The sequence below is a fragment of the Carcharhinus amblyrhynchos genome, chromosome 4 (assembly GCF_965287045.1).
Source record: "Carcharhinus amblyrhynchos chromosome 4, sCarAmb.v2.hapA, whole genome shotgun sequence".
Classification (NCBI taxonomy): domain Eukaryota; kingdom Metazoa; phylum Chordata; class Chondrichthyes; order Carcharhiniformes; family Carcharhinidae; genus Carcharhinus; species Carcharhinus amblyrhynchos.
In genome coordinates, this window is record NC_137327.1 from 84,830,489 (window position 1) to 84,854,480 (window position 23,992).

General features: G+C 44.2%; 1 protein-coding gene across 1 annotated transcript in view; it reads right to left on the reverse strand.

Moving 5' to 3' along the window:
* Positions 1–23,523, reverse strand: part of arhgef9a (Cdc42 guanine nucleotide exchange factor (GEF) 9a) — a 292,494-nt gene extending 268,971 nt beyond the window's left edge. The window contains exon 1 of the mRNA XM_080187433.1: positions 23,473–23,523. The gene's annotated coding sequence lies outside the window, so the exon portion shown is untranslated. The remainder of the gene's footprint in view (positions 1–23,472) is intronic.
* Between the last annotated feature and the right edge of the window lie 469 nt (positions 23,524–23,992).

Genomic DNA, 23,992 nt, shown 5'->3' on the forward strand with positions numbered 1-23,992 from the left:
GTCGAGAGCTTTCTTACCGGATATATTTGCATTAGGAGGCAATTCAAACAAGGCTGATTTCTGAGGTGAAGGAGTGGTCTTATGATGAAAGGTTCAGTACGTTGAGTCTATACTGATTGGAGTTTAGAAGAATGAGAGACTTTGCTGTTGAAAAATATAAGATTCTGAAGGGGCTTGACAGGGTAGATGCTGAGATGATATTTCCTCTCTTGGGAGAACCAAGAACTAGGATGCACAGTTTCAAAATAAACAATCATCGAATTTAAGATGGAGCTGAGGAGGAAATTCTTCTCTCAGAAGGGCATTGGTCTTTGGAATTCTCTATCCTGTACAGCAGTGAAGTTTGAGTTATTAGATATATTCAAGGCTGAGTTGGAAAATTTTTTGACCTACACTTTCTTATTCATGCTCTAAAAGCTTCGCTGAATTGTTTTAGTTTTTTTTACATTTTCCTCCCTCTGCTGAAGCAGTTGAGGTTGCATGCCAGCCATTTGGTATCTTGCACAAGGTGCACTAGAGAGATATTGGAAAAACCTTTTCACATACAGTTATGGACAGAATAGTTCCTGATTTAGCTAATCTCTTTTATTCTTTCAATGTTGCTGGTACTATGCATAATAGACTTTAATCATCTATGTTTCTCAGTTTAGAAAACATATAAATGGAACGAAATTATGAAAGCATTGCCAAAATTCAAGATTTGTACTGACATTGACACAAACTGATGTAGTTATTTTAAGTTCTACAGAAATAATGGAACCAAAGATCTCATGGAAATGAGAAACCTGGGGATATTATGATTCATAAAGAAATAGCACCGGGGAAATTAATGGAACTTAAAAGTTGGCAAATCCCTGGACTTGATGGCCCCTGTCGTAGGTTTGTAAAAATAGGTAGCTGCAGTGATAGTAAATGCTTTGCCTTGATCTTCTAGAATTTCTTGAATTCCAGAAGTGTCGTCATGGACTGGACAGTCTCGTATGTAACCTTGGTATGCAGGAGAGGAAAAGATAAAACAGAGAATAATAGGCCAGGCAGCCTGGCATCAGTAGGAGGGAAAATACCATTATTTTATGGAATGCTGGCATCACTGGGATTTTACCTGATGAAAGGGCTAACCCAAAAGCTGGTGAATTTACTATCAAATAAATCAGTTGGACTGAAACCTGGTGTTGTCAGACTTTTTACTGTGTTTACCCCAGTCCAACGCTGGCATATCCACATCATGTTCACTGGGAGGGCCAGCAATTAATTGCCCATCTCTAATTGCCCTCAAGACGCTGGAGTTGAGCTGCCTTTTGGAACTGGTGGTATAGATACTAAGAAAACGGGTAAAGCATGGAGACTGAGAAAAAGGGGTTTCAAGATTTAAGAAGAAATCACACATTTAATTCAAATTGGCCATTTCATTTGTTTCTGATAGCAGGACAATTCATGGTATATTGAAAACTATTTCTGCTCCTGATATAAAGTACGAAGTTGCCATCAACAATCATGTGTACATAAATATTTGAACCCGAAAGTCTGAACTTCATCTCAACTATTAACAACTTTTCTGACAAAATCATTGGAATCTGTGGTTTTGCAGACAAGTGATTTAATTTGCCCATTGTTAATTAAAGCCACAAACAAGCAGACTTCTGATTGTGTTCTGATGGAAGGCAAAGGGCTGAAACATTAATTCCATTACTCTCTCCAGAGGTGCTGTCAGATTTGCTGAATATTTCCAGCATTCTGTGTTTTTATTATTGAAAACAGGCCTTCTCCTGTTCATCATTTGAAAAGGAACATCACTTCTTGGGTAATGTTAAACATGGTCTCTAATGGACACTTCGGTGACATATAAAATTAACAGCAGGATTACAGTTGATAGGACTATATTACAAAAGTGCTATGTTATCCAAAATGCAAAAGAAAAATGAATATCTTAGCATCCAATATTTGATGTATGTATATAAAATGAAATTATTTATAGCTGGCAATGAGCCCACACGCAATAAAAGTGCTCAGTCAAAATCAGTAGAGGTGGTCATTAAGCCAAGGTGCTTCAACAAATCTTGTCATTTCAACTGAATGTTATAATTTGGATCGCTTATACAGTCAAGCTCATTACTCATCAGCGCTTACTGTTTATGCAAAAAATTTCTAAAACGTCATTTGGAGGAGATATAGCAACATGAACGCTACAACAATAAAAATTTTTTTTTAATCACTCATGCTAAGTCTCATTCTTCAATTCTGTAAACTTTTATTTATTCATGTCACAAATAGGCTCACATTAACACTGCAATGATGTTACTGTGAAAATCCCTAGTCGCCACACTCCAGCATCTGTTTGGGTACATTGAGGGTGAAGTTAGCATGGCCAATACACCTAACCAGTCTTTCGGACTGTGGGCGAAAACCCACGCAGACATGGGGAATACATGCAGGCTCCACACCGACAGTAACCCAAGCCGGAATTGAACCTAGCTTCTTTGTGCTGTGAGGCAACAGTGCTAACCACTGTGCACCATACTGCCTCTTAGATGGTGACAGGAACCCTTTTTTAAAAACCATGTATTCGTATAACTGCATTCCAAAAGAATGCTAAAAACAATGAAAGAGCTCAGCTTATGCCACTATACTTGACATATACATATATGGTGGATCTTCCCTGTTACAATTAGCACCATCATGTGTCACGTAATGACTGGAAAACATTAACCTGAGTACAGTGGGCCATTAAATGCATTGAAAGAGGAGGAGAATGCAAGATAGCAAATTTACTTGGGGAAAAATTAAGGGATCTTTCCTAGAAATACCAACCTTACAGGTACCACAGTGGTTAACATGACCTCGGATGACCATGTGGAGTTTGCACGTTCGCCCCCTTGTCTGCATGGGTATCCTCCAGGTACTTTGGTGTCCACCCACAATCCAAAAACGTGAAGGTTAGCTGGATTGGCCATGATAAATTGGCCTTTAGTGTCAGGGGACTTAGCAGGGTTATGGGGATAGGGCCTAGGTGGGATTATTGTCAGTGCAGGCTCGTTGGGTCAAATGACCTTCTTCTGCACTGTTGGGATTCTATGATTAAGGAACACGCTAGGCAACTTATACAGCAATGACAATCATGCATACTGATGCTAGCTAGTCCTGAGTGTAACATAGGAACTGGATGACTTTATTTCCACACCCTCTGTCAAGTATAAGTATTAAGTGACCAAATATCCAAAACTGTAAAATTTGAAAACAAGTATAGGCTGCAGAAGAGCATTGGAACAGATACATTCTAGCCAAGAGCCAATCTCCTTTGATTTAGTAACAAGCTACTTACAATACTGAAAGAAGAATGCCTGAGCAACTATTAGATGGATTCCATCCTATCGTGCAACATTTTAGGGATTATTTTACCAGTTTTAATTCCACACAATTCCACAACTATTAATTGACCAATAATTAGCACGATTATAGACAAATTGTAACAGCAGTTCAGCATCAACTCCAACTCTGATTTCGCACGGTAAGTTTTGATCTAAGCACAATTAAATATGTCTGATTTATAAAGGACTCGTCGTGAAGTGCCTCTTTATGGCAACAAACTAACAAAAGGAATTTTGAGGAGGAGATGAAATTCAAGTGCAAGCAAACACAATTTCCATTTTCATCCTCCTGGCAAGTAGTGAAAATCAGCAAAATACCCAAATCAGCCTGTCCAAAGCTACTGCTAGCTATAGAGACCATTTATATAGATGATCTGGAGGAGGGAACCGAGTGTATGGTGTCGAAATTTGCTGATGACACCAAGATTGGTGGAATGGCAAATTGCACAGAGGGTGTGGAGAGTCTGCAGAAGGATCTAGATAGGCTGGGCGAATGGGCCAGGAACTGGCAAATGGAATTTAATGTTGGCAAGTGCGAGGTGGTCCACTTTGGTAGGGATAATGGTAGGAAGGACTATTTCTTACGTGGAGAAAAACTGCAGCAGGCGACAGTGCAGAGGGACCTCGGGGTCCTTGTGCATGAGTCGCAAAAACCCAGCCTGCAGGTGCAGCAGGTGGTCAGGAAGGCGAATGGGATGCTGGCCTTCATAGCGAGGGGGATTGAATATAAAAGAGGGAGGTCTTGCTGCAGCTGTATAGGGCATTGGTGAGGCCGCAGCTGGAGTACTGTGTGCAGTTTTGGTCGCCGCACTTACACAAGGATATTTTGGCCTTGGAGGGAGTGCAGAGGAGGTTTACTAGGCTGATACCGGAGTTGAGGGGGTTGTGCTATGAGGAGAGGCTGAATAAACTAGGCTTGTACTCGTCAGAGTTTAGAAGAATGAGGGGAGATCTCATTGAGACGTATGGGAGGGTCCGAGGGATTGATAGGAGGTTCTGTGGGCAAGGGCGCGACTCCAGGATGGTGGTCTGCCTCCCTGGAGCAGGGGTAAAAGATATAATGGAAAGGGTAGAGGGAATTTTGAAAGGGGAGGGGACCCAGGCATAGTACACGTAGGGGAGGGGGATATAGGAAGGAGGAGTAGGGGGGAGGTCCGTAGGCAATTTAGGGAGTTGGGGGCCAAACTAAAGAGCAGGACCTCTAGGGTGGCACTGTCTGGGTTGCTGCCCAGTACGAGCAGGGCTAAGAATGACGAGATCATGCAGTTGAATGCATGGTTGAGGGACTGGTGTAGGGTAGAGGGGTTTACTTATGTGGATCACTGGGAGGTGTTTAGGAGAGAAAGGCAATTGTACAGGAGGGGTGGGGAGGATTTGAACGGGAGGGGGACTAGTGTCTTAGCAGGGAGGTTAGCTGGGGTGTTCAGGAATGATTTAAACTAATAGGGAGGGGGGGTGGGGAGGTGGCTGGGAGAGAGACGGGTGAAAAGAAAATTATAAGGGAGAAGGTGGTTCCGAGGGACACTTGTGGGTTGAACTGTGTCTGTTTCAATGCTAGGAGTGTGGCAGGGAAAACGGATGAGCTTAGGGCCTTGATGTTTGTGAGGCAGTTGGATGTGGTGGCTGTAACGGAGACGTGGTTACGGGAAGGGCAGGACTGGCAGCTGAATGTTCCTGGGTACAGGTGTTTTAGGTGTGACAGAGGAGGGTTGAAGAGAGGTGGAGGGGTGGCACTGTTAGTCAAGGAAAACATCACAGTAGTGCAGAGGGAGGGCGATATGGAAGAGATAGGGATTGAGTCGCTGTGGGTGGAGTTGAGGAATAAAAAGGGAGAGATCACATTGCTAGGGGTGTATTATAGGCCACCCAACAGCCCAAGGTCAGTGGAGGAGGGAATTTGCAGGGGCATTTTGGACAGGTGCAGGAAGAATAGAGTGGTTGTAGTGGGTGATTTTAATTTTCCCGGAGTGAATTGGAGGGGGCCTAGAGCTGGGGGTACGGAGGGAGAGGAGTTTGTGAAATGTGTTATGGAAGGGTCGCTAGAACAGTATGTAACTTGCCTGACTAGGGGAGGGGCTATACTGGATTTAGTGTTGGGAAACGAGCCGGGGCAGGTGGGTGAGGTAGAGGTAGGCGAACATGTGGCGAACAGTGACCACAAGTCCGTCTACTTTAGGATAAAAATGGAAAGGGACGAGTGCCGTCCAAACGGGAGTGTGCTGAACTGGGGAAAGGCGAGCTATGGCAGGATTAGGAGGGAGCTGCAGCAAACTGACTGGGAGGGACTGTTAGCTGGCAAGTCCACGGTTGGCAAGTGGGAGGCTTTTAGGGACAAAATGAAATGGTTGCAGGGGAGGTATGTTCCGGTTAAGCGAAAGGATGGAAAAGGTAGGATTAGAGAGCCGTGGATTACGGGGGATATTGAAGACTTGGTCAGGAAGAAGAGGGAGGCGTATGTTAGGTCAAAACAAATGGGTACGGAGTGTGCGCTGGAGGAATATAGAGAGAGTAGGAGGGAGCTAAAAAGGGGAATTAGAAGGGCGAAGAGAGGGCATGAGATGGCTTTGGCTGGTAGGATTAAGGATAATCCTAAGGCATTTTATTCCTATATTAGAGGCAAGAGAGTAGTTAGAGGGAAAATTGGTCCTCTTAGGGACAAGAGTGGAGAGTTGTGTATTGAGTCGGAGGGAATGGGGGAGCTCCTGAATGAATACTTTGCGTCGGTATTCACGAAGGAGAGGGGTTCGGAATCGTGCGGTCTCTTGGAGGGAGCGGAGGTTCAGTTGCAGGATATAGTTATTACAAGAGAGGAAGTGCTAGGGCTTTTAGGTAGCGTAAGGACGGATAAAGCTCCGGGGCCTGATGGTATTTATCCCAGGCTGCTTAGGGAGGCGAAAGATGAAATTGCTGGGCCTCTGGCGCACATCTTTGTCTCTTCTTTGGACACAGGTGAGGTCCCAGAAGACTGGAGGGTAGCAAATGTGGTCCCGTTGTTCAAAAAAGGTAGTAGGGATAACCCTGGGAATTATAGGCCGGTGAGTTTGATGTCGGTGGTAGGGAAGTTAATGGAAAAAATACTTAGGGGTAGGATGTATGAGCATTTGGAGCGTTGCGATCTGATTAGGGATACGCAACATGGCTTTGTTAGAGGGAGGTCTTGCCTTACGAATCTGGTGGAATTCTTTGAGGAGGTGACAAAAACGGTTGACGATGGGAGAGCCGTTGATGTCATCTATATGGATTTCAGTAAGGCGTTTGACAAAGTCCCTCACGGTAGGCTGGTAGAAAAGGTTAAGGCGCATGGGATACGAGGCCAGGTAGCCAGGTGGATTGAGAACTGGCTGGGAAATAGGAGACAGAGGGTAGTTGTGGAGGGTACCTTGTCGGGCTGGGGGCCAGTGATCAGTGGTGCGCCGCAGGGCTCGGTACTGGGACCTCTCCTCTTTGTAGTCTACATAAATGACTTAGAAGAGGGCGTAGGTGGTGTGATCAGCAAGTTTGCTGATGACACCAAGATGGCAGGGTTGGCGGGTACGGAACTGGATTGTCAGGTGATACAACAGGATATAGATAGGTTGGTGCAGTGGGCAGATAGGTGGCAGATGGCATTTAATCCTGACAAATGCGAGGTGATGCATTTTGGACGGAATAATGCAGAGAGGAGCTATGTGATAAAAGGTAGGCCGATTAGGAGTATAGACGTACAGAGGGACCTGGGAGTGCAGGTTCACAAATCCATGAAGGTTGCGTCACAAGTGGAGAACGTTGTTAGGAAGGCTTATGGGATGTTAGCCTTTATAGGAAGGGGCTTAGAGTATAAAAGCTGCCGTCTAATGCTTCAGTTATACAGAACGTTGGTTAGACCGCATTTGGAGTACTGCGTCCAGTTCTGGTCACCTTATTACCGGAAGGACGTGGAGTCTCTGGAAAGGGTGCAGAGGAGGTTTACCAGGATGTTGCCTGGCATGGGGGGACTGGGTTACGAGGAGAGATTGAAGAGACTGGGGCTATTCTCCTTGGAAAGACGGAGATTGAGAGGGGACATGATAGAGGTATATAAGATACTGAAGGGAATAGATAGAGTTAATAGTGAGAGACTGCTCCCTAGACTGGGTACGAACACGAGAGGTCATCACTTAAGGGTGAGGGGGGGGAGGTATAATTTGGAGGTAAGAGGAAGGTTCTTTACGCAGAGAGTTGTGGGGGTCTGGAATGCGCTACCGAGTAGGGTGGTGGAGGCAGGAACGTTGGACTCGTTTAAGATGCAGTTAGATAGGCACATGAGTGAAACGAGAATGGAGGGATATGGTAGGGGCTATTAAATAGGGTTAAACCTCGGGAGACACCGGAAGGGCAGGCTGTATGATTAATATTTTTTGTCTTTATTCCACAGGTGGAGGTCCACCTCGTGTCAAGCGAGGGGCATGCACACGGCGGGTCGTGCGTGGGCTGCTCTTGGAAGTCCAGGAGTGGCCTAGTACTTCATGTCGGTGTGTGTGCTTGATCCTGGACCGATAGACGGGCTCCACAACAGCTCAGTGACTAGCACTGCTGGCTGTGCAGATACATGGATTTGGGCCTGTGTCTGTGGGAGTTTGCGCATTCTCCCTGTGGTTGCGTGGGTTTCCTCCGGGCGCTCCGGTTTCCTCCCACACCCCAAAGATGTGCTCTTAGGCTAATCGGTTTCCACCAAATTGACACTATTTCTTCCCTGAATCTGACTGAGTAGGGTCCCATTCGTAGACATGCAGGGTAGAATAGGTGTAGGGTGATGCGGCGGCGTGGGCTCGTTGGGCCGAAGGGCCTGTTTCCTGTGCTGGGTTGTTCTTTGTTCTTTGTTCTATAAGATGATGAATGGGATGGATAGGATAGAGGTGGAGAGACTCTTCCCGCTCAAAAAAGACAGTAGGACTAGGGGGCACAGCCTCAAGATAAAGGGGGGGCGGTTTAGAACGGAGTTGAGGAGGAACTTCTTCACTCAAAGGGTGGTGAATCTCTGGAATTCTCTGCCCGTTGAAGTGGTGGAGGCTGCCTCACTAAATATTTTTAAGACGCGGGTTGATGGGTTTTTGATAAGCAAGGGGATTAAGGGTTATGGGGAGAGGGCGGGAATGTGGAACTGAGCCACGACAGATCAGCCATGATCTTATTGAATGACGGGGCAGGCTCGAAGGGCTAGATGGCCTACTCCTGCTCCTACTTCTTATGTTCTTATGAGACAGCCTCCCTTGGTACTGTGGGGGTTCATCCCAGTTATAATGAAAAAAATAAAGTCCTCTAGCCTTGCCCCTCATACCCCTTATCCCCCTCCACTCATTCCCCAAAATCAAAATAAGATTAGAAGTCAAAACAACAGAAATAATAGATAAATCATAAATATTTATCACGGTGGCATAATGGTTAGCACTGCTGACAGGGACTGGGATCCGGTTCCCGACTTGGGTCACTGGCTGCGCGGAGTCTACACGTTCTCCCTGTGTCTTTGTGGGTTTCCTCTGGGTGCTCTGGTTTCCTCCCACAGTCCGAAAGACATGCTGGTTGGGTACACTGGCCATGCTAAATTCTCACTCAGTGTACCTAAACAGTGCTGGAGTGCAGTGACTAAGGGGATTTTCACAGTAACTTCATTGCAGTGTTAATGCAAGTCTACTTGTGGCACCAATAAATAAGCTAAACATTAATGTACAGATTACTAAATCAAATGAATAAAATGTTTTAATATTCTGGCCACTATCCATAAAATCAGGCCTTTACTTCAGACTACCATGAGTGGTGAAAAGTTTTACGTAAAACCAAATTCCCATGGAGGCATTCAACCTCCGTCCATATATTTTGCAGAAGGAAGGGAACTACTGAACCGACAAAGGCTGTAATATTTATTTCTCTGTCAGAAGATGTCTAAATATGGAACGATCAGTCACCACCAGCTTCAGATAGACTGGTTGAAATGCCTGCTCCAACTCACTTCTCTACTCAGTCAAAAATCCCAAATTATTAGCTTGGCCTGCTTCTTGTAACCCATAAATCAACCTTTTAAACAATTCCACATATCTGGTTGAAGTTCTGTCTCCCTTTCATCCTCCGCTTCTAGCTGGAATTCGACAGAGCAAAATCACAGCAGAGTCAGACTTTCAGCAGAGTGAGAAATCAATGGCTTTTGGATTGGAGGCTAAGGACTTCAGAATAGAAAGAGTGGTGTTCATCTTTACTGTTTCATCTACTTGATACCCTTTCATTCTTATGTTTTTACCTTTTTTTCACCTTACCAATCAATGTCACCCTACCCCCCATCCAACATGACCCACACTCAGGCAGAACGCATAAGAACTTAAAGTGGAAGGGGTGTAGACCAGATGACTCTTTGAGCCTGTTCTGCCTTCAGCACCCATCACAGCTGATCTTCGACTTCAACTCCACTTTCTCACCCAATCCTCAAATCTTTGATTTCCTGAAACACCAATATTCTGTCCATTTCAGCTTCAAATATAATCAAATGTTGGAGCACCCACAATCCTGTGGGGTACAGAATTCCAAAGGTACACTACCACTGAATGTAGAAATTTCTCTTGATCTCATTTTTAAGTGATCAGCCTCTTATCTGAGAATGTTCTAGGTTCCCCCAGCCAAAGGAAACAACCTCTCACGTCCTTGCAGCAGTTCTGTTGGAATTGACAAGGGTTTGTACCCTGCCACCTGAAAAATTCAGGTTCATGTTTTATGTAGCGGGTGAAATGACTTATGCAAAAATTACATTTCACCCAAGGTGACCTCAGCAGTTACACGACTAAAGCAAGCCACAGTACCCAGTTGGAAACAGCGTATAAAGGCATCCCTCCAAACAAAGGGATAAGAGAATCATTTCATATTAACTGTGAAGGGGAAGAGGCCATTAAAAGTTCAGATCAAAGTTTCCTAACAAAAAAAAGTGATGCCGAATAACTTGTGTAGAGTTCTTTGAGAAAGTAATTTGGGTAGTGGATAAGGGAAGATACGTTTTGCCATAATGATCCAATATCATGGGACCAGCTGGTCTCATGATATTGGTTGGCCAAATCATCATGGTTTGTCCTTCCCATAATCTTTTTATGCTTGTAGGTTTGTAATTGCTACCTAATTCATTGCTGGATCAGACATATATGCAAAATACAGACAATGCTGAAAATCTGAAAGGAAATTGGAAAATTCTGGAAATACTGAGCAGCTCTAACAGTTACTATTTCAGGTTGGTGTCATGAACCTGAACGTTAACTATGTTTCTTGCTCCATGAGATACTGTCAAACTTGCTGAGTTTTTCCAGAATTTGCTGTTTTGATGCTAAATCAGACAGCCTGGTCGGTTCATGCAGACTACCAGCATGCTGCGTTGTAAATATTTAAACTGCAAAAACTGTCACATCTACATGGCTTCCATGGCTGTGCCTGTTTCTCTAATGTTATTTAAATATATTCAAGAAGAACAGTGGCTTAAAGTCTCAATATTTATATAGCCATGAGCCACAGTGGATACATAGAATCCTACAATGCAGAAGGAGGATATTCAGCCCATCGAGTCTGCACCAACCACAATCCCTCCCAGGCCCATACGTAACCCCATAACCTCATGCATTTACCCGAGCTAGTCCCCCTGACACTAAGGGGCAATTTAGCATGGCCAATCAACCTAACCTGGGTGTTCATGTTTCGTCCCACATCTTTGGAAACAGGAGCACCTGGAGAAAATCCACGCACAAATGGGGAGAACTCCAGACAGGCAGTGACCGAAGCTGGGCATCGAACGCGGGTCCCTGGTGCTGTGAGGCAGCAGTGCTAACCACAGTGCCACTGTTCAACCCAAGTGCTGAGATTTCCTAATGGAGAGACTGCTCCCAAAAATGCAATCATTAACTTAAAGTGATCATGATACAACTGAGACATGGATACCATTTAATAACAGCTAGCGGAAAAGCCCAATGCTTAACAACAACCGGCAGTAGTCATTAAAAAAGTGGCAAATGCCAACTCAGATGTGTCCAATTCAGAAAGATCAATTAGGTGAGGAGCACTTGGTGAAACAGAACATCAGTGAGAAGCAATGGGTGCAGTTGGATTAAGAAGAGCAGCAGACTGCCAATCACAAGGTCAGCTAGATAGGTTCTTCAGATGTTGAGCCCAGAGATTTGGAAATCACAGGACTTGGCTTCAGATGCAGGTTGATCACTCAGTGTCAGTGGTTCACGTATTCATCTGAAAATATGTCAAGCAGACTGCGCAGTTTGAGGATGTAAGTGTAAGTGATGTATGGTGGCTTAAATGTGGTGAAATCTTTCAAGGCTTTGCACAGGAGAGATACCAAGTAAGTGAAACCCACATCAATGCAGTGCTATATGACTGCCTGTTAAGCTGCAAATCACCATGGGGAACATTACCATACAAGAACTCACTGTAGTTACACCTTCCTCCACTTATTGGCCACTGTTCCAAATTCAGGCATAACTTCCAAAATGAAAAGCTCAGACTGACGTTCTGGAGACATTGGAATCCAACCTACAGCAATCTGTTTTCTCTGGATTTCTGGAGAGTCAGAGTGAGGAAGCTGCAACATAGAGATTGAAAAATCTCACTGCTGCACAGCAATCATCCCTCATCATTTCTCAGGCCCTGTTGAATTCCCCTTAGGGGAATTCCAGGGGCTGGCAAGGATATGTCTCTCAGGGTGAAGTAACAACACATCATCTACCCATCCAGTCCAAGTACATCAAATAACATTCAGGCCCAAATGACTGCTTGTAATTGTTAGCCCAGGAAAGGGAGCAATTAAACCACTTCCGTCACCAGTGAAATCCAGCAATCATCCAGGTAATTTCCAGTCACATTGAAGAGACGTATAGAAGGAGCACATGATGCATAACATATATGCATAAGGTACATAACACATGCCCTCACCAAAGAGAAACACCAGAGTAAAATACATTGACATAGAATGAAAATCAGACATAGAACATAGAACATAGAACATTACAGCGCAGAACAGGCCCTTCGGCCCACGATGTTGCGCCGACCAGTTAAAAAACAATGACCCACTAATCTAAACCAATCCCTTTCCATCCATAAACCTATCCACGGATCTCTTAAATGCCCCCAAACTAGGCGCATTTACAACTGCAGCAGGCAGGGCATTCCAATCCCTCACCACCCTCTGGGTAAAGAACCTACCCCTGACATCCATCCTATAACTACCCCCCCTTAATTTAAAGCCATGCCCCCTCGTGCTAGCTTTCTCCATCCGAGGAAAAAGGCTATCACTATCCACCCTATCTAAACCTCTAATCATCTTATATGTTTCAATAAGATCCCCTCTTAGCCGCCTTCTTTCTAGCGAAAACAACCCCAAATCCCTCAGTCTCTCCTCATAGGACCTCCCCTCCATACCAGGCAACATCCTGGTAAACCTCCTCTGCACCCTCTCCAAAGCCTCCACATCCTTCCTGTAATGTGGGGACCAGAACTGCACACAGTACTCCAAGTGCGGCCGCACCAGAGTTGTGTACAGTTGCAACATGACGCTGCGACTCCTAAATTCAATCCCCCTACCAATAAACGCCAAGACACCGTATGCCTTCTTAACAACCTTATCTACTTGATTCCCAAATTTCAGGGATCTATGTACACATACACCTAAATCCCTCTGTTCATCCACACTATTCAGAGTCCTACCGTTAGCCCTATACTCTACACATCCGTTATTCCTGCCAAAGTGAATTACCTCACATTTTTCCGCATTAAACTCCATCCTCCACCTCTCGGCCCAGCTCTGCAACCTGTCTAAGTCTCCCTGCAAACTATGACAGCCTTCCTCACAATCTACCACACCTCCGACTTTGGTGTCATCAGCAAATTTACTAATCCAACGGAGTGTAAAATGTCCTACTGACTCATTATTGCACATTTTACACGTCAGCCCAAGATAAATTTAACATCGCTCTGACAAAGGGTCATCCTGACTCAAAATGTTGGCTCTATTCTCTCTCCACAGATGCTGTCAGACTGGCTGAGTATCTCTGGCATTTGCTGTTTTTGTTTCAGATTCCAGCATCTGCAATATTTTGCCTCAAAATTTAATCCCTTTTATTCCTTCAGAAGATGTGGACTAAATTTTGATCTTGGTTGAGGATGAAATGTATTCCGCTACATGCAGGAATAGCAATTTATGAAAAAGAAATACTAACTTTGTGCAACTCCTTCTGGAGGAGTGAATGGGAATAAATCGTGAAAATCTCACCGCTCTGTTGACTTATTGAACAGAACATCCACTACTTGGTTTATGCAGGGATGGATGGATAGTCAACCAATTAGCTTGCCCACTGTTACCCACTGCAGCCTGAACAGACATTGAAGCAAATAAATTGAGGGCAGGTGTTATTTTGACTGCCAAAGGCAATGAATGGCAAAAAAAGGCCACAGCTCCAACTGCAGGAGGCTGACAAGGCCTGCAGGAAGAACCTGACACATAAAATCTTTATGGATGGATTGGCCAAGATGGATTCTTCATCCACATCCACCTTATAATTTCCTAAATGTTAGTGTCACAAGTGGCCGACATGGTGGCACAGTGGTTAGTACTGCCGCCTCACAGTGCCAGGCACCCGGGTTCAATGCCTGGCTTGGGTCACTGTCTGTATGGAGTTTGCACATTCTCTCCGTATCTTTCTGGGTTTCCTCCAGGTGCTCCGGTTTCCTCCCACAGTCTGAAAGATGTGCTGGTTAGGTGGATTGACCCGAACTGGCGCCAGAATGTGGCGACTAGGGGAATTTCACAGTAACTTCATTGCTGTGTTAATGTAAGCCTTACTTGTGACTAATAAAGAAATTTTACTTTACTTAAGTGGGCTTACATTAACACCATAATGAAGTTGCTGTGAAAATCCCCTAGACACTACACTCGGCAACACTGGGTACACTGAGGGAAATTTACCATAGCCAATGCACCTAACCAGCACAGTTTCCGTACTGTGGGAGGAAACCGGAGCACCTGGAGGAAACTCACACAGACAAGGGGACAATGTGCAGATTCTGCACAGTGACCCAATTCAGGAGTCAAATCCAGCTCCCTGTCACTGTGAGGTAGCAGTGCTAACCACTGTGCCACCACGCTGCCCTAGAGGTCCAGGCTATCTCCTCGACCTGAACAGATGTTGGCAATTCACTTATGAGGAAAACAGGCCTGAAAGAAATTCCTAGCTCATGATGTTTATTTCAACACAAGAAAAATGGGCAACACTTCCAAATAAAAGTAACACTTCTTAACTGTGAACGCTTCACAATTTTTTTGGTTAAATCTCTATTTCATGAAACACAACATCAGAAAGTCCAAATATTTCTCTACTTTTTTTTTAAAGTGATTCATCATATCTCCCCCAGACTTATACAAATAATCTATAGTGGATAAATGATGGTGTGTGGGGGTGTATGCAAAATAGGCAACTCAGTGATGTCAGCCCTCAATAAGTTAGGAGTTACGCAGGTGTAGGTGACTCATGAGATCCTACAACACAAATATTAGATGTTTAATGTACCACTTCTAAAGCTACATCGTGACACTAATTTTTTTGGTCAATTTTCTCTCTTTTGGTCCTCTCCTGACACTTGCTGGGGTACATGTAGAGTAGGCCTGCAATAACTTGCCCAAGAAGTCATTCCCCAGGTGTGATGTGAGCATCAGTAAGCTACTTAGCCCATGGAAGATGTTTCAGTCAGACCTGAAACTGTGCATTATGGCATCAGTATAACACCCAAAGTGCCATTCTTCATTTGGGAGCTCAGACAGTGAATGTTGGCAGGCTATCAGTGGAGGAGAACATTATGCCCAAGCCTAATTCTGCCCTCACCAACATTTACACATACCTGCATGGGCCCCCAATTGCGATTGGTAATCTGTATCTGAGCTGATCATAAATTTCCCTTCCCTTAATCTATGGTCAGTAACTAATGAACTTCAAATTGAAATTCACATGAACATAATGTGTAATTGAAGATGGATTGGCGGGAAACCATTAATCCTAAGGTTTGTAAACATACATAAAGATGATTCAGTGTGGAGAAAACAGTAGTTACAGAATATGGTCTGCATTGAGGGTATGGCCTAATGCAGATATTTTTATATGAGGCCAGAGAATCATTAATGACTCCTTTTGTACCATGTCCCCCACACATTTCCACCACCCCCATCTCTGCTCCCCACCCCACATTCACACACAATTACTTTCTAATTTTCTCTTTAGGCGGTCTGAAAAGGGATATAAAGAGGTTCATGATGTCATCATATTGTTATCTGATTCCAGATTTACTTCGAATTGTATGCATAGTATCTTGAGAACACAAGATCACATGGGAACAATTTTCAACAGCCCCCAGTATAGGCAGAGGGATTATAATATATGACTAACTTATATATCTGATTCATAAAAATATGGCAACTTCATAGAGTTTGCAAGTATGCTTGATGGTTGTATGTTGCCAGAAGCAAACATGCCAATGAGTGGCTGTCATGACTGAATAGCTGGCAGTGTGTGCAAGATATGGGTGCAAAATTTACCACAGTGCTAAGTGTCTGAGGGTGAGGTGTCCCTGTGGCTGACAAATGCAAGTGTTCAAAATGGCTTGCAAAGTCTCATGGCAGTCCAGTAATATGCCTCCATCAAGTTACTAAGATTACTGCGGTGGTGCCCGGGGAAGAGGCATTGGTTCCAGGGAGCACCCACTCACTGCCCTCTCTCAAGATGACAGCATTCACCCTGCTTGTTAGTCAGCCTACTAAGACTGCTGCTGCCACCCATACCCTGTCCTAATCCGGGTCTGCCAAGATCATTTGAAGATTCCCATCTTGAAGGCCGGCAGCCATGCTATTGATGTAGCACTATGAGGAACACAAGGACAAGAGTACTCAGAAAAAAGGAAGTAAGTGAATGCAAAGAAGTGATTAGTTGATGTTTGGATGTGACATGGCATGGAATGATTTATAAAATTGATGATACTGTGTTCATTTTTGCTTGTGTTGTGCCCAAAGACTGCTGTGATGGTCAGCAGCAATGGGAAAGTAAGGAATATAAACAGAAAATGCTGGATAAACTCAGCAGGTCTGGCAACATCTATGGAGAGAGAAACAGAGTTCACATTTGAAGTCCGTATAACTCTTCTACAAAACTGAAGTGAGGTAGAAATGTAATGGATTATATAGTTGGAGTAGGGGTGGGGGAGCTGGGGTAGAACAGGAGGTCAGGGATAGGTCAGAGCAAAAGAGAGATTGAGAAAGGTGTTGCAGGCGTGTGGGGGGGGGGGACATAAGACAAAGGGGAACAGGTGTTAATGGTGTCAGTAAGGACTGAACAGCGGCAAGAGATAGATAAAAGGTCTTAATAGGACAACAAAGGTCTGTACTCAGTGGGAGCAAAACCACTGGTGGTTTGGTTGGTGTCATGCTTGTAGATGGACCAAAGGTCTTTCCAGTCTGTATTTAGTCACCCCAATGTAGAGGAGACCACATTAGGAGCAGTTTGGGCTGTTGGACAGTAAGAAGGGGGGCGGGCAAAGGGGCAAGTGGCCATGAGGGGGAAGAGTGGGGTTGTGTTGAGACATTATTTTCCAGACGTCGCTGGATTCCGGGGAAGTGCCGGAAGATTGGAAAGCGGCTAATGTTACGCCGTTGTTTAAGAAGGGAGCCAGGCAAAAGGCAGGGAATTATAGGCCGGTTAGTTTAACGTCTGTTGTAGGTAAAATGTTAGAATCCATCATCACGGAGGAAATAGCGAGGCATCTTGAGGGGAATTGCTTGATAGAGCAGACGCAGCACGGTTTCGTTAAGGGGAAGTCGTGTCTGACGAATTTATTGGAGTTCTACGAGGATGTGTCTAGGGCGGTGGATAGAGGAGAGCCGGTGGATGTGGCCTTTCTTGATTTTCAGAAGGCGTTTGACAGGGTACCTCACAAGAGGTTATTGCAGAAGGTAAGGGGGCATGGAGTTGGGGGTAGGGTGTTAGCGTGGATAGAGGATTGGTTGTCAAATAGGAGGCAGAGAGTGGGGGTTAATGGGTGCTATTCGGATTGGTGGTTGGTGACTAGTGGAGTGCCCCAGGGGTCGGTGCTGGGGCTTCAGCTATTTACCATTTATATAGATGATCTGGAGGAGGGAACCGAGTGTATGGTGTCGAAATTTGCTGATGACACCAAGATTGGTAGAACGACAAATTGCGCGGAGGGTGTGGAGAGTCTGCAGAAGGATCTAGATAGGCTGGGCGAATAGGCCAGGAAATGGCAAATGGAATTTAATGTTGGCAAGTGCGAGGAGGTCCACTTTGGTAGGAATAATGGTAGGAAGGACTATTTCTTACGTGGCGAAAAACTGCAGCAGGCGGCGGTGCAGAGGGACCTCGGGATCCTTGTGCATGAGTCGCAAAAACCCAGCCTCCAGGTGCAGCAGGTGGTCAGGAAGGCTAATGGGATGCTGGCCTTCATAGCGAGGGGGATTGAATATAAAAGTAGGGAGGTCTTGCTGCGGCTGTATAGGGCATTGGTGAGGCCACAGCTGGAGTACTGTGTGCAGTTTTGGTCGCCGTACTTACGCAAGGATATTTTGGCCTTGGAGGGAGTGCAGAGGAGGTTTACTAGGCTGATACCGGAGTTGAGGGGGTTGAGCTATGAGGAGAGGCTGAATAAACTAGGCTTGTACTCGTCAGAGTTTAGAAGAATGAGGGGAGATCTCATTGAGACGTATAAGATGATGAATGGGATGGATAGGATAGAGATGGAGAGACTCTTCCCGCTCAGAAAGGACAGCAGGACTAGGGGGCACAGCCTCAAGATAAAGGGGGGGCGGTTTAGAACGGAGTTGAGGAGGAACTTCTTCACTCAAAGGGTGATGAATCTCTGGAATTCTCTGCCCATTGAGGTGGTGGAGGCTGCCCGCTAAATATTTTTAAGACGCGGGTTGATGGGTTTTTGATAAGCGAGGGGATTAAGGGTTATGGGGAGAGGGCGGGAATGTGGAACTGAGCAGCGACAGATCAGCCATGATCTTATTGAATGGCGGGGCAGGCTCAAAGGGCTAGATGGCCTACTCCTGCTCCTATTTCTTATGTTCTCATGTTCTTATGTCAAAGGAACTGAAAAACAAAAATGGAATATGGGGGGGAAATGGGGGGAGATGGTGGGCCTGGAGTGATTAAAATGGAGGTGAAAGTTCACAGTCTGAAGCTTTAAATTCAATGTTGATTCCAGAGGGCCGTAAGTGCCTAAATCGGAAGATGTGGTATTGTTCTTCCAGTTTGCGTCAGGCATCACTGAAGCATTGCAGCAGACCAAGGATAATGTGAGCATTAGAGCAAGACGTTGAGTTGGACTGGCAAGTGAGTGGAAGGTTGGTGTCAGGTTTGTGGATGGACCAAAGGTCTTTCCAGTCTGTATTTAGTCACCCCAATTTAGAGGAGACCACATTATGAGTAGTTTGGGCTATTGGACAGTATGAAGGGAGTGGATAAAGGGGCAAGTCTTTCACTTTCTGCAATTGCGTGGGAAGGGGATAAAGGATTGGGTGTCACGGAGGGAGTGGGCCAGGGTGTCAAGAAGGGAGTGGCCCCTGCAAAAGGCTGATGACAGTGGATGAGGGAAAGATGTGTTGAGTAGTGGCATCATGCTGGACTTGGCAGGATGATCATTTGACTGTGGAGGCTGATGAGGAGAGTGTGATGACAAGAGGGACCCTGTCATGATTATGGAAGATTGGGGAAGGCGTGAGGGCAGTGTGTGGGAAATAGGTCAGACATGGTTGAGTGCCCTGTCATCCAGTGGGGGGGCTCCTCAGTTGAGGAAAAAGGCAGATATTCAAAGCTCTTTTTTCTGAGATGGCAGAGGCGGAAAAACTGGAAGAATGGGATGGAGTCCTTACAGGAAGTTAAATGAGAGGTAACTGTGGGAATTGGTGGGTTTGTAATTACTTTTGGTGGTCAGTCTATTACCAGAAATGAAGACATGGAGAACAAGGAGGGGAAGTGCTGGAGATGGACAATGTGAAACTGAGAGCGAGGTGGAAATTAGAAGCTAAATCGATAAATTTTTCCAGATCCAAATGAGAGTATTAAGCAGCATTGATACAGTCACTGGTATAACAGAGAAGTAGTTATGGGTTTGGGCCCGAGTAAGACTGGAACAAGAAATGTTCTATATATCCCACACAAAAAAAAACAGGCATAACTGGGGCCCAGGTGAGTACCCATTGCCACACCTTTTATTAGCAGTAACTGAGATAATTTAAAAGACAAATTATTTAATGAGGAAAAGTAAGGTGTGGCTGCTGTCAAATGTGGAATTGGATGGACAAATCATTCACAGAAAACAGATCCAGAATGGAACTATTTTATGACCTCCTCTCTGCCTCTTGCTCCTTCTCCTTCAGGTTTTCACCTGGTCATTGCTTGACCTATGGCATGGGCTGTGTCCTCATGATGGCAAGGTTGTGTAGCCTCGACACTGACTCAGCCGGGTATTGTAAGATTCCTTCAGAGTGGTTCAGGCAGTGGAAGTTTTCTTTCAGCACATCAGCGTTATGTTCCATCACATTTTACTAGGCAGCATTGCTTTCATTGTATGCCTGCTTTCTACATATGTGCATTTTGTACCAGTCATGAGCCTTGTCATCAAAAAATAGTCTTTGTCACCAATTAGCTACACTCTGATTTTTCCTGTTGGCTCAAATGCAGATGGTATGTGACAGCTGCAAATGAAAGCATCTTGACCATTGCCATGACAATTGACATGCATGGTGAAGAGTATATGGTGGTATTCCAAATGCATACTGGAATCCCTTTGCTTGTAGTACATTTGAGAGTTGACACGCGATACCCACAAAGCAATATGTGTGCAGACAATGGCACCCTGGAGAAATCTGCAATCCTCATAAACTGTTAGGTCCATGTGACATGAAAGAAATCCAAAACTTTATTCCTTTACCATTTAAAAGAAGATTGATTTTCTGCTGAGCAAAAATGATGGCTGCTGCAAGTCACGTGATCATAGGATTGGATGGAAGCTACCAACAATGAAAGCTGAGACATCAACCAAAAGAATTCCTTTCTCAGCCTGTGGAATCTCAAACCTCTTTTTATAGACCCCTTGTAATCAATGAAAGCAGATAAGTGCAAATGAACTGATACCTCCAACCTGGATTACCACAAAAGAGAGAGATTAAAACTTGTTATACTTCATGATATTAATAGCCTCCTCAGGTCCCTGCAAAGGGTGAACAAATGATGGTGGTCAGAAGTACAGAAACTGATTGATAAGCTGCAATTAACCCATTCATGAGCCGTGCCACATGACTCAAGCCACTGGCCTTTTGGACAGTTTTAATACTACATCTTTGGCCTCACAGGCAGACTACTGTTTAACATTCAGTCAGAGAACACCATGAAGCAGGACTCCAGGCTGAACAACAGCATGTTCTTTGAAGCCGGTCCCTGCTGCAACATTTCCCACCATCACCTGCAGCACAGGTGAACAGAGTATCCATTTCCTCTTACAGTATTAGCACCAACTGTAAAGAGAACCTACAGCTCCAGTCTTCAGTCAGCTGAACTCAAGCTTCAACATGAAAAAACATTTCTTTGGACTCTGATTCTAGACCATGGAAATAACATGAATTAATATTCATTTCTGTAATTCTTTGTACTATTATTATCCACAGTTGTAAAGCTGTTATTTCTATCTCCTGCCTTACTGTGTACATATGTATTGTGAACACTGCTTCCCTGGGTTTTTGAATGCAAAATAAACTATCCTTCTGAGTTAATCATAATCAGAGTTTGCTGCAAGTTATTAACAAGTTGGATCACACAAATCAAGGGTTTGGGAAAAATGCAAATAGTACATTAAAAATAATTCTAGACACTCTCTGATTACGGACAGTTAGTGAGAGGATAGAAGTGCAGTTTTGTTAAAGTTTATTTACTAGTGTCACAAGTAGACTTGCATTAATACTGAAATGAAGTCACTCTGAAAATCCCCAAGTTGCCACGCTATGGCACCTGTTTGGGTACACTGAAGGAGAATTTAACATGGCCAATGCACCTAACCAGCACATCTTTCAGCCTGTGGGAGAAAACTGAAGCACCCGAAGGAAACCCATGCATGTTATGGGGAGGACTTGCAGACTCCACACTGACAGTGACCCAAGCCAGGAATCAAAGCCAGATCATTGGTGCTGTGAGGCAGCAGTGCTAACCACTATGCCACCATGACTCTTTCCTGTCCATAATTAAACTGTCACTTCATTCCTTCCTTCTGGCAAGAGTGATTGAATATAATCAGCTTCCTTGAAATACAGGGATTCAATGACTTTTGTTATGCAACAGTGGATGGAAAACACCACTAGCTCCAACTTGGAAGGAACAAAAAGCTTCAAAGTTTCTGGTCAATGTCATCTTCACAGCCACTGGCAAAGCTGCACTTGCCTAATTTTGATATGTGGCTGTCTTTTATGGCATATTTCAACAAGATTTCCAGTAATGAAGTACTGTCTTAAAACCATTCTTCACAGATGTTCATGTTGCATAATTGCTCCATAAACACTCTGAGGGTGTATGGCCTCCTGCAAAGAACTCTTCTCCCCTTTCTCCATCTTCCAGGAGGTTTTCTCGCACCGTATGGCCTCTTCTCATTCTCCGAGTTATGTTGTTGTAGAAATGTACACTACTGCATACACGGCTGGGAACATGAACTTTATGCAAAATCCATCAAGTCAGGCCAAAATCCTTCACCATTTGCCATGCTGCTTTTGACTTTAGCAACTTTGAAGAACTCGAGAAACCACTAAACTCTTCTCCAATCACAGCCACATCAATAGAAAAAAATTAACCTGTGAGTAGTTGATAATCCCTTTAAGTAACACTGTTTTGGATCCTTCTATAGTTATGGTCAAAAGTGTGAGACTAAGAGACAGCACTCACTGGGACATTAAGCTACAAGATGGCGTCACTGATGTGATGTCCTAATTAGCCTACTGTACATGCCTCTGGCAGATGTTCCCTGATCACCCATAGTGTGCACACACACTACAGATACCATTTGGAATTAAAATGGCCAAAAGACTGAGTGATAAGAAGTTGAGTCTTATGGCCTACTTTCTTTTCCTGCACTCGTTGACTTACTAACTTGCTACTTCTGTTGTTGCGTATCAAGGAGAAAACATTTTCTGCAAGAATAGCCTTGCTTTCCTTTCAGAAGTTGAAAACTGGCTTGTAAATGCAAGGACAAGAATCTCCAGACATGAAAGCAGTTCACATCATTGAATACTTATTTGTTCAATATTGCATTTGTGAATCAGCAGACTGACTTTCAGCGTTACAATCCAGTCCTCTATGAGAAACTCTAAAAGGATACTAAATGGTACAATGGACCCCTATGCAGTAGACCAGAATTCAAGAATAGTCAATACACTCATACAGAGACCTCACCAAATTAGTGTTATGTCATTTACAGGCAATTCAAGAAAGGAAACTGGGGCCCCAGAACATGGAGGTTCTTTGTTGCCCAACTGCACCTTCTGTTGGAGCTACCAAGAAACTACAGTGATAACATGCAAGGTAACCATTTCACCTTCCATACAAAAGAATCAGAAAAAGAATCAGAGGGTAGCATGTTGGCACAGTGGTTGGTACTGCTGCCTCACAGCGCCAGGATCCAGGTTCAATTCCCAGCTTGGGTCACTGTCTGTGTGGAGTTTGCACGTTCTTTCCTCCAGGTGCTCTGGTTTCCTCCCACATTCTGGAAGATGTGCTGGTTAGATGCACTGACCCAAACAGGCACCGGACTGTGGCGACTAGGGGAATTTTGGAGTAACTTTATTGCAGCGTTAATAAATAAATAAACTCTAAAAAAAATGAGGAAAAACTTGAGGGTTTATGTTGTTATTGCACTGGAGAGCAAAATCCTGTGATACAGCATTTTGAGAAAGGTAATGAAATTGTTTACGTATTTAAACTAGCAGCACCAGAATGCACAATGTTGAGATATTAAAGAGAGTTCACCTTCAAGTCTGAGAGCAGGAATAAATTTTTAATTCCCTGAAGAAAGTCTTTCCTACCTTACTCACTGGCACTTGCTCTGTGCCATGCTTCAGAGGCCTGACGGTACCATGGCAGAAACCCGTGTAATATTTATTACTCCTGTTGCTTTCGTGGATTCTGGACATCTCAGTTCCGACTGCAGCATCATCTGCAAAAGGTAAAGTGGCATAATGTAATACAATACACCACATAGTGACCAATGACAACCTTTGTCACTCCGTTGTCTAGCAAACTTAGTTTAACTCTGCTTTTGTTCAGCAAGTATTCACCGGAGTGGAACAAATAATGAAAAACAATTGCACCTAATAAAGCTTGAATAGTTACTCGTAATTAATTGTTATATGACAGTACAGACATCATTCTGTGAGCTCAATGATTCACGCACTCTCAGTGCAGCCTGCCATTTTATACACATTCTATTGTGTAATTTATACAGTCACATTTGTGACCCCTCCCCCCCCACCCCACCTAAATCTTAACTTCAGAAGAATATTCCTAATGCACTTACATTACATTTTTAAATGCCCCATGTTTTTC